Source organism: Glandiceps talaboti, chromosome 2 (assembly GCF_964340395.1).
Source record: "Glandiceps talaboti chromosome 2, keGlaTala1.1, whole genome shotgun sequence".
NCBI lineage: Eukaryota > Metazoa > Hemichordata > Enteropneusta > Spengelidae > Glandiceps > Glandiceps talaboti.
Window position 1 is genome coordinate 13,010,963 of NC_135550.1, and position 12,892 is coordinate 13,023,854.

Here is a 12,892-nt window from a genome sequence, read left to right on the forward strand (position 1 = left end):
AGTCGACTTGGTTTGATCTTGTATAGCATCATCTAAGTGATGTCTTTCAAGTTTGTGGGAAGAGTTGCAATCTGTTGACCACTATTGTGGCCATATTGGATTTTACGAAAATTTAAAAATAACAACTTCTGCAAAAGCACTGCTGTGATTGAGCTGCATTTTGGGAAATCGAATCCTCTGCTTGACTACTTTAAAATTTGTACATAAGACATTCTAGAAGTATTTCTCCAGACTTTTACACCAATGTCCTCACCATTTTGTACAACACATAAGGGTCCACTTACTCTCAGCGACATCCAACTTTACACAAGAACGACATTTCACAGTTTGACGAAACCACTGAGAAAACGTCTGCAACGAGCCGTGGACTGCCTTAACTCCCATCAATTGTAGAAAAGCCGACGTGGCACTGTATTCTTCCCTATTTAAAGACTATGTTAAATAACAGTTAGTGAATACACCTGGCCATTAAAGTAATGCATAATAAATAAAATAGGTGGTTTAAACACCAACCAATAAATACTCTTTATCGTCACACCTAGAGTTTCCAATTCCAACCACTAAGCTAAGAATAACTTAAACATGTATTGTATTTATTGTACACATCTTTACACTTAACCCTAGGTGGAATGTATGATTTCACAAAGACCCCTTGTTATTTGTAGTTTGTGTAAAAAGAAAACTTTACTTCTAGTAAAACTTTCTTTCTAGGGGTGGAGGTGTGACGATAAAGAGTATTTATTGGTTGGTTTTTTAAACCACCTGTCTTATTTATTATGCATTATTTTAATGGCCAGGTGTATTCACTAACTGTTAATTAGCATAGTCTTAAGAATACAGTGCCACTTCGGCCGGCTGTTCTATAATTGGTGGGAGTTGAGGCAGTTCACGCACGACTCGTTCCAGAAGTTTTCTCAGTTGTTTTCTCAAAGGAGGCCTTCACTGTAGCTGTCCGGAGAAATGTCGTTCTCGTGTAAAGTTGAGGATAGTTCGGTACAACGGAGGAACCGTGAAGAGATGTTTGTCCCAGGGCCCAGGTAGCCACCTTCAACACTCGACGAACTCGCCGTAAGTCATGATATTCGACAGTCGAGTCGCAAGTCAAGTCTAAGAACTGAACATTTTGTTATTTAGAACATTTGGTGAACTACTTTCGTTTATAAGTTTGTAAATCCTGTAATACACTTTCAAAACTTATTACTATAGTATATTTTGTTTCATTACATCTGAATTAAATACGATAATTGTTACGTGTAATGCTGTGTAGTATCCTTTGTTGACCGTTTGTTGTTTCGACTGGAAGTTGTGGGTAAAGTATTTAATTGTGCGCTATTTGGCTTCTCTAAATTTTCGGTTCGTAACACTAGGCAAAATATTAGTAACCTCAACAGGTACATAAAACTTTAGTAACTTGTTTTTTTAAATATTCATATTGTTAGGAAATACGATGATGCACAAGTATACGGAATATTTTAATGCGTTAATGTGCTGTTAGGCAATTGCGATGTACTGGAGAAAACCTACAAAACAAAAATTGGAGTGTAAATTCGTTCTAGTGTACATCTCGTTGCGAATTTATGGAATTTAGCGGGACATTTTGGGCGCAAAAAACAGTTGTCATATCGCCGTTAATCCTTTGAAATTACGAGTGTCCGGCATGGAGTGTTACTAAATGTTATACCCATAAGTTAAGACATTTGTAATTTTCCCCATATTACGTAGTTTAAAGTTTCACTATTCGCTCTGGAGTTACAATGCATGTAATTGTTGTGGTCGAGCCAAGATTTATGAACACTTTGTAAGACTAATTACCTTGTATGATCTGACCGCTTCACGTCGGTGACCACTTTTCTCAGCAATAAGGTGTTCCATCAACATTCTCTGCATAAAGACGTGTTGCAGCTGACGCATGTAAACTATGCTATGGTTTGTGTAGTGGCCTGGAATATTGGACTTTGTACATAGTCTTCCAAATGTCTTAGCCAAGGTGTTCGTGTCGATAGGCGTGGTAGATCTAGATTACTAACTCATGAACGATAGTTTTCTACTTGGTTGGAGATAGTAGTTATAGGCATCCCCAGGGCGATCTTTAGGGCTAAACATGGAGAAAAATCATGAAAATTACTACCACCCATTACTAGACTTCATACATGTTGTATGGCAAATCGCCGATATGAGTAATATTACATTATAAAACCAGTCAGATATGATTATTATATTCAGTGACTGTCTTGCTTTCTTAACATTTTCTTTTCTAAGTATTTAACATTGTATGCCAGGAGTTCACCGAACATTCTTTTGTTTTATAGTGGATTACATGTACATCAGCAAGTTACTATTACAAAATGTTACTATTTTACACTCACCACATTTGGTTGTAAAGTTCATACAAACGTACGACACATAGGTCTGGATTGTCAGTATATGCAAATGCCGTGGTTACCTTTCGTTTCACCTCCATTGTTTGCTTTAGACACGTCCTCCGTATATTCCAGGTAGTGTTTATACATATACTTTCACTGTATTTTTTCACAATTTGGCCAGGATTAAGAGATCTCTTTTCTTGGTCCCTTAGGAGAGCACAATTTATTCCAAATAAGACTAACTGTGCATCTACAAGGGACTGTGTGGTCAACCATCTCCACAGCTTTTCTTCATCTTCCAAACTCAACACCTTTCCTTTGGGCAATTCTACATTTTATCTCATAATCTAGACTATCCCTTATTTGTTTAAACGAATCATCATTTAGAAAAAGGTAAACGTGATAAACAAAAATTAATTTCGTCTTTTGTCATTTCTCCTTGGTTTCTATCTATAGGTCTTTATATTACACTTTGGGCAAGTCGTTGCTATCTAATTTCTTTACTTCTGCCACATATTAAATGTGTTCACAGCCCACTTGTTTTTCTTTTGTGTATTTTTGGGAACCCGTTCAATAGCCATTTTTTTCAATCTCATACTTTTGACGTGTACACGAGAAACCTTGGGTAGACCACTAGGCTAGATATAGGTAGAAGGAGGAGTGTGTAGCAACAGCTTGTGGGGCTCTTCAGGATAAGCATAATTTGTAATGGGTTCGGCAGGATTTTCACCAACCAGATTTTCAAATTTTTGAAAATGTAAGTCATCTTCATTCTGTGAGTCTCCTTTTGCCTCATTATCTGAAGTCGTAAATGTGCTCTTGGTGATGTAGATACCGCCACGGCCTCTTCACTGTCGCCATGTACGCTTCCATAGGGGTAGCACACACCCAAATGTGAACTACTCCCGACAGCAGACATATCACGTGGTTGAGAAGTGCCACGTAGTTGTACGTGACTAACCAATCATTACACTTTGAAACAGATGTTTGAGAACATTTTGCTAATTTTCGACATGGCCTAATTTTATTGGTCATGAAGTATTTATAGACATTACTAACCATTCATTAGATCCAACAGGTGCTTGTCAGCAGTGATTTCTTAATTTTCGACATGGCCTAATTTTATTGGTCAAGCAGTATGCATTATTACACAGTTGAGCTGACGTGTTGTGTAAGCTGCTTAACTCGAGTTGTGCTATAGTTTAGATATTGCAACAACCTGGTGCGTACGTACGTAGCGCAGCGGAGCAGTCGGTTTGTGCTATGTCTAAACTAAAGCATGACTCGACATTATTAACCATTACATATCCCCCAGCCAAGGTCAGTTTCCGCTCTGAATAAATAAGACATCATGTGCAAGGGGACACATGAACTGTTTAGCAATTCCGTCAGTAAAAATATGAATTTTCTTTCTCAAACCTCAAAAGTTTCATGATCAATAACCATATTTAACCCGAATGCCTTCCATAAGGGTAAAGGCTTTAGTGTTTCGTTCCTACACATTATAAATGTTGGAATGCAACAGAACATATGTTATTAGTTATGCTTGAAGTATGTACCACATTTAATTGGATTTGGAGATTGCATTTTAAGATATAGCCTAATTTACTTAAAATCGTTACTTATGGAAATGACTCGTTAAAACTACAAAACGTGAGATTATTTATGTTTGAAGTATGTACCAAATCATATTCAATTTGAAGTATGCATTCTTAAGATATATCCCTATTTATTGAAAATGATTAATTATCTAAATGACATATTAAAACTATTAGTTACATCAATAAGCTTTTTGAGACATGTGCACCCTGTTATCGCGAGTGTCTGTACTAAATTCTATATAACTTCATTCATATATAGCCTACTTACTGAAAATCATTAATTGTGCAAAAATGCACACTCATTAAAACTGAAAACTACATTGACAAGTTTTTCACAACATGTGTGCTTTGTTTTATTTGCAGTATGTGTCAATGTATGGGCATTCTTAAGATATAGCCTAATTACTGAATATCAATAATTATGCAAATGAGTCATTAAAACTACAAGCTATGTTATCAAACTTTGTGTGACGCATGCACTTTGCATCATCAATGTATGTACCAAATTCTATTTCATTTGAAGTGACATTCTTACGATATAGCTAATTACCGAAAACTTAATTATGCATTAATATTCATGGTATGTTTACCCAAATATAATCAGTTGTTGCCATTATCCTAAAATAAATACGTGCACCAAATGTCGTTTCAATTAAGCCTGCCCTGTGAGAAAATGATGACACAGACAGATACTGGCGAGTACACACACACACACACACACACACACACACACACACACACACACACACACACACATATATATATATATATATATATATATATATATATATATATATATATATATATATATATATATATATATATATATATATATATATATATATATATATAACCGTCCCTTACGGAAGGTACAAATTAACATTAGCTATCAATCAACAGAAAAAAAATAAAATCGGAAAATCTGTCTAAAAACTCTAATTTGTTGTTCATAACCCATGGAAACCAAATTGTAGAAACAAAACATGGACAATGAACAGAAGATATTGCGTAAAACTCATGGTTGTCTCTTTTACACCCTCGCTTAGTTTTAGATAGGAACGGGCTGACGTCAAGCAAAATTGTTAGTGTTTATGGCCTAATTGGGCATACGGCAATGTACTCAAATAGTCATTAGTCATACTTTGGTTGAAATAGTGGTGGTAAAAAGCTGTAAATGCAGAAACAGTTGTTAACAACATGATGATCACCAGACCCTATAATATTGGACCACTTAACAGTGTCTTTCAATATTCAACTCACCAAACCCAAACCTGTTATCTTTTGCAGGAAAATCAAGTTTTCCAGCGACTTGAAAGACTGTTTTAGTGACCAAACCCTCGTCATCTCTGCCTTTGCTGATAAATCAATATGACAATACCTCGAGAGAACTGTTAGACCATCATGCACCTGAACGATGCAAGAAAGTCACCATATAAGACGCAACACAAAGTGCACACCGATGAAATCATACTAGAGAAACAGAAGAGACGACAATCTGAACGACGATGGAGATCATCTAAACTGGTGATACACAAACAAATATATAAAAGTCAATGCAACGTAGATAACCGGATTGATAGAACAACGACAGTCTTCTGGTCTGATACCGTCAAGGTCAAAAAGCACAGTGCAAACCAAAAACAGCTTTTCAACATCGTTAACAACCTGCTACATAAAAGGAATCACCACTGTTATCACATATTTCAAATGGTAGTCTTGTCAACAGCTTTTCAGAATTCATTGCTGATGAAAAGATACAGATAGAAGATTTGAACTGAACGGCAGACTACACGTGTGAATAAGGACACGCACGGTGTACTGGTTCACAACTTTCAATATTTGAAACCAGCTACATCTTAAAACAATATATTGCTGTCCTGCTACCAACATTGACAACAAACCTCAATCTGTCTATATCCACGGGTAATGCACCAAATAAACTCAAGAAGGCTATAGTCAAACCATTTTGACACAACTTATTTTGGGTTTTACAAAATGACATTTTGGTCAAATTTACGAAATATTTCATTGATTTTTTACAAGTATCCATGTTTGTTACAGTTATGATACAATAAGCAATAAATATCTACCAAAATCGTGAATATATCAATATTGTTGAGGGTTGCGAAGCAAGTACAGAGACGATATGAAAAGTTGTGGAGAGATTCTGGTCTTACGATACACCGTCAGATGTTTGTGAATGAGCGAGACAAGGCGAACTCTCTGATTGATGATGCGAAAATGGAATTCTACACGGGCATGATTGATGACATTGCATCTGATTCGAGACGTCTGTTTCGCGCCGTATCGAATTTATTGGGTTCGGACACTCGTGCTGATCCCTTATCGGATATAACCCTGTCTGAGAAGGTTGGGGCCTTTGCTAAATTCTTTTCGGATAAAATTGTGAAAATTCAGCTTGAATTCCCAGCATTCGACACTAACGTTATCACTGCCCCGAGAGTTGTGGCGCTCATTTGGACACTACATGGGGCGAATTTGAGCCGGCTACGGCTGATGAGGTGCGTCGCATTGTGATTAACTGCCCAAACAAGTCGAGTGTTATGGATCCACTGCCTACAAAATTGGTCAAAGCCTGCATTTCTTCACTGCTCCCTGTTTTTCTCAACATTATTAATCTTTCATTGGCAATGGGGAAATTTCCCGATCGACTGAAACTGGCAATGGTAACCCCAATTCTGAAGAAAACATCATTGGATCACGATGTTTTGAACAATTATCGAGCAGTGTCAAATTTAGCATTTATATCTAAGATTATAGAGAAAGTCGTCTCGGCCCAATTACAGAGCCATCTGAATATCAATAATTTACATGTACCTCATCAATCTGCGTATACGAAATATCATACTACTGAGACAGCTCTACAAAATGATATCGCTTGTGCCATTGGTCAACAGATAGTTGTTTGGCTTGTGGCATGCTTGATTTGTCAGCAGCCTTTGATACTGTTAGTCATGATCTTTTGTTACACAAACTTCGTTCAATTGGCATTACTGGAAAGGTGTTATTATGGTTTTCTTCCTATCTCTCAAACCGTGATCAATGTGTAATTCTCAATGGTACTGTGTCAGCAACCAAAAAATTGGAATGTGGGGTTCCCCAGGGGAGTATACTCAGTCCCATTTTATTTAATTTATACACATCATCATTGGCTGAGCTGCTCACTGATCGCGGTGTTTCGTATCAATTGTATGCGGATGACACGGGGATTTGCATCTCGCGATTGTTCAAGGTTGATGACTGAATTCGGCGCCGGTAGTTAAAAATCTTTGTGTTCTTCTTGATAGCCAATTGACGATGAAGCGGTATGTGACATCCACATGCAAGAGTGCATACTTTCATTTACGAAATATAGCTCGCATTTGTAAATTTCTTCCATGTTTGTCACTTGAAAGGCTCATTTATGCTTTCATTTTTTTCTAAGTTAGGCTACTGTAATGTACTGTTTCTTGGGCTTCCTTTGTGTTTACTACGGAAACTACAGCTAGTTCAAAATAGCGCGGCTCGATCGCCTATTGTCTGGCTGCCGCAAGTATGATCATATATCTCCTGTTTTAAGATCACTTCATTGGCTTCCAATCGAGTGTAGAATTGAATTCAAAGTTTTACTACTGGTTTTTAAGGCACTTCATGGTCTTGCGCCTATGTACATTGTTGATCTTTTAACACCCAAAAATACTACGCGTCGTCTGCGTTCTTCAGTTTCGGGCTTGCTTGACTGAGGTTCCGTTTACGAGGTCATCTTTCGTCTACAAACGGGCCTTCAGCCATGTTGCTCCGCGGTTATGGAACGAGTTACCGGCTGGATTAGAATATGTAATACCGTTGATTGTTTTAAGAAAAGTTTAAAAACGCATCTTTTCCGCAAAGCTTTTAATTAAATGTCTTTTAAGATGTATCAAGTGTTGTTTTAGTATCAAGTGCTTTTTCTTTTTTTTAGATTTGTGAACCGTTTAGAGCATTCTATGGATTTACGGTATAGAAAAATTAATATTATCATTATATTCTTGTCGAAAATGTCAATTTTGGGTGAAAAAGTCAAAACATGGCATCTTTGGTCAAATATGTAATTATTTTCGGTATTTGATTGCTGTAAGTAATAAATATCAACAAAGAGATCCTGTAGACTGGCCACCTTTTCGCAAAACCCCTTTGGTGTCTACTTACGAATATTCAGACAGATTCGTGCGCATTTGAAAACGTTGAACGTGAGCAAAGTTCAGTTGTCCTAAAAGAACATGGGCATTGTTTTTCTGTGGGAGTCTGACATAGTATTCCGAATTAGATATCAAATTTGCACTCCTACAGTCGCTTGATTTAAAAAAAAATATCTTTGCATTACTTGCGATAAAATTTTGAAATTTTAAGTCATTTGAATCTCTTCTACAATTGTATGGTTTTGATTTGATTTGATCTCTATCAAGAAACTGCGATGTTATTGTGCCGGCATGCTGACCTGTGTCATAACTTCTGCTACCGTAAAATGCTGTACGAATATTATTTTATTTATTATCAATTGTACTTCAGTTATGAAAGTTTATGTACTACGTGTGCATACATGTATATGATTTACACTGCCAAGAAAAGGAAAGTTGAACTTTGTTCAAATAGCAAAAGGTATGTAGATCTGACGACTCTTAGTTAGCATACATGCCCGGGCATACATGTTTGTAAATGTCAGTGCAACTCAAAAGGACAAGATTGGGTTGTATTTTCAAGCTGATTGTAATTTCACACAGTATATCCTTATTTCCGTGTTATGCTGTCATTATTGCTAACGGTTGCCAGCTTTTACATGGAAACTGAGCAAAGGCCTATAATTTCCTTCACATTCAAGCACATCAGTTTGTTTATGTACATGTATGTACATGTGGTACCTCCTTGCGCGCGACTTGTTGTAATGTAGTCGGGCCCGGCCCTTCAATACTTGGGATCGTAATTAGACCTTGTAATCGGCACATATCTTCTGACATACACGAGCTTAACCCCTCATTTTGTCACTAGTTGCATATTTTATGTGGACTTAGAGTAACAAAATATGTGGTATTTTAATAACAAACTCATTCATTTGTAGGTGTATGTCAGGGGTATTTTTTACTAAACCATGGCTTTTGTAAGACAGATTATCTAAAATCGGATAGTGGCTTCCATGGAAACATAAGATACGTTTACAATAGATAGCACTAGTGCATATATGCCAAAAGTAAGGAATTTTTTTGTAAAGTTTTTCACTTCAAATTTACATAAATTTTGCAAAATATTTGTATATGGTGATGTATGTTACCATGGCAACAGATGTTCCTAAAACAGTGTTGCAGCCAGAGGGTTTTTTGGGTCATTTGACACACATTTTTTGGACCTGACCCACAATTTTGAAAGTGATTGGTGACCCACACTAACATTGTATGCAAATATGTTTAGCAACATGACCACGTTTATAGCAACAGCTAAATGATCGCGTATATTGCATAGATAACAACAGGGTTAGATAGGCAACTGGATAACCGTTAGCAAATATCTAGCATGGATCAGCATCTGGGTAAATATTTTTAAAAACTGTACAGTTATGCTACAACACCATTGGCACTTTTCTTATAATGTCACCAAAAATATATGATGACCCAGAAAAATTAGTCTCTGGACACTATGTCCCACTCTTTCAAAAGGCTGGCTGCAACACTGCTAAAATGATGGCTATTTTTGAACTCAACATAACAAACTACCCAATATGGGGGGGGGGTCAATATGCAAATAATCTGTTATAATTGTGTGTAGGTATTTAAACAAAACGACATTTTAGTCTACTCTGTTTCCATGGAAACAGCTATCCTATTTTTGGCAATTTGTCTTACAACAGATAGTCCCATCTCATACATGTCAAAAACAAGGAAATATTTAAGTTATTTTTTTCCATGTTTATATCAAATTTTGGAAAAATGATCCACATATTATGGTGATTTTTGTTACCATGGCAATGGATGTTAGTAAAATGACCCCCTTTTCAGAACTCAGACATTTTTCAGGGTCTCAAAAACGAGAAGTAATTATGACAGCAATATACCGACCCTGTCACCGCACCGACTGCAGGCGAACTGATGAAAGACGAATACCGCAAAACGCATACGGTTACCATACCGTGTATTGCCATCGAAATGTAAAAAAAAAAACAATTTCTTATGAACTTGTCGAAGGTTTCCAACGATCAGTGAATGGTCGTGGTCGTAATTGCAGACAGTGTACATGTGGAAATGTCGACATCTTCGAGTAAGGGCCGTCCAATATATAGAGCTTAATCCAGAGGTTTTGGTGCGGTGCTAATAAACTAGTGTTAACTCTGCAAAGCGACGTTGACCGAGTCTACCACGATCGCCTGGACATACAAATGTACCAGTACTTGTTCTGATTTAATGACAAGACACGGAATGTTCACAGATGGAAACCAAAAGACGTAAATGCATGAAGACTGTTATTAGAAGACTGTTTTAACTACGTTTCACTCAGCTCTACTTTTATTACATTCAATATGACCGCCGATACTAGCTCACCAATCAAATTGCCCATAACAAACTTCAAGAAACTATATACGGTTCCGTACAGGCAGACAGACACACAGTCACTTCTTCATACCTATAGTTTTATTACACCTCCATTCACTTGTGTTAAAACGACAGAATAAAGAACATTTGAACTAAACCAATGGCTTAGACCCTGTCGAGAATACATGCCCATTCATGTCTGATGACTTGCAATTTTGTCGTTGGATCTTGTGAGCCAAGACCAACACTTGTTTAGTTTCTTGCCAAGTTGGCATATTCATTTCTCAGATTTAAAACAAAACAAAACAATGCCTTGAAAGATCGTATTTGTATACACTTTATTTGGCAGGAATAGGAATTTTATCCATCACAATTGAAAGACAATGAACAATACATTGCTGAGTGAATTCAATTCAATTCAATTCAATTCAATTCAATTCTAACACGAAGGCGTTCCCTATTGTGACAATAAATGTTGCTTTTTAAGGCCTACAGCCCTAATGCAACGTGAAAATGTACATATCTTAGTTCAAATGAATACTACTACTACGCCATTACCCTTGTATGCGTCTCTCTTTGTTAAAATGCATTATATACAAATTTACATAATGTTTCTCAAATATTTATGTATGATAGCGTGTATTTACGAAAATGTTGTCAACTTTGCTATGTCATTTTATGAAACATCCGTAGACTCGAACCATTTGGTTAGCCTGTTATTTACAGTGTCCCTATACATGACGAAAATATAATTCGAGCTGAACAAAAGACATACAAGTTTTTATTGACGGATTTCCCGTAAAGGGGAATATTTACTTTATCAATCGTTTTAAAAAGATAATATTGACTAATGGGTACATATAATAACGCTGATTCCCCGGGGTTACCTTTAGCTTAAAATTGTAAAAAGCCATTTGTGCAAGACTAGAGACACTAATTATAAATTACATGTACTTTTGTCACTTTACGAAAAACTATATTTCACCAAAATGTATCAATACGTGATGCAGTAATAGGATTGTATATTCACATAATACGAATATCGCTGTCCTGGCTACCTATGTCCTAACACTACCCTTGATCAGGTAACATGCAAGAATTCAAAACGCATCAAAGAGTAAAAGACACATGTGAAGTGCATATACATCCATACATACACATACACATATCTACATATATATCTACACACATTCGCACACAAATATATATATATATATATATATAACTCCGAGTTACACCCAAGAAAGAGTTCCAGTACTACCAAAACTATTACGCTCTGCCACTGCGGTATAGAGCACTATCTTAGCAGATTGATACTCACCGAGTTATATATATATATATATATATATATATATATATATATATATATATATATATATATATATATATATATATATATATATATATATATATATATATATATATATTACATATAATGCATGTTTCAAGGTCTACCTCAAAGTAAGCTCGGAAGTTCATTTGTAATTGCATGCAGTGCCAAGCTATTTCAGGAAACATGTAAACACCATTCTATATGGGAAACTATGGGAAATGGGGAATCCGACACAATGCAAGCATCATATGATACGAAAGACTTTATGAGTTAATAGGTGTTAATATTCAAGTAAATGATTGTTTTACTGTACCTTCTCCCTTCATTTTAATAAATCTGAATTGTCTATTACTTAAACGCCACATTTATCTCTTACATCTTAAACAAAACGACCTCTACTTATGAAATGAGAAAGAACAATACTCGAAAATACTTTGGCTATGTTAATTGCGTTCTTCGTGAAAGCCAATTTTATTTCAGTAGCATAAATTGTAACGAGTACAGACGAGCTTTTCATATTATATAAGTGAAGTAATGACGTTTATGAGTCGCTCCGATTACACGAGAGATTGAGGTGACTGTGTTAAAATATTGATAACCATGGTTGAAAAGTGGCAAAACGGCCAGAGTACATCATATTTAATGGTCCGTTGTCACAACCTGTTGCGAGTATGTAGTCAACTGACCACCGCCAATTGCGTTTGCACGAGTAATGGAACTATTTGGTAATAAACTAATATAGAGTTCTAGCTACAAAAAGTACTTCAATGAACAGCCAAATTCTGGTTACAGTGAACATGCCCAACATTTCATTTATTGGCAGATTTACAACGTTTTAAAAATGATCTGGAAACAGACTAATAAGTAATTATTTGCAAGGCCAGTACTGTGTTCGCGTACACGTATATGATAAATACGAGTCAGGTGTATTAAACTTGTTAGAGAAAAAATACCCTTCTTTCATTTTGAGACATTTTCGGAGTTGGGGAACGATGAAATGTTTATAATACGATATCAACACCTCCCAGCGCAGTCAGG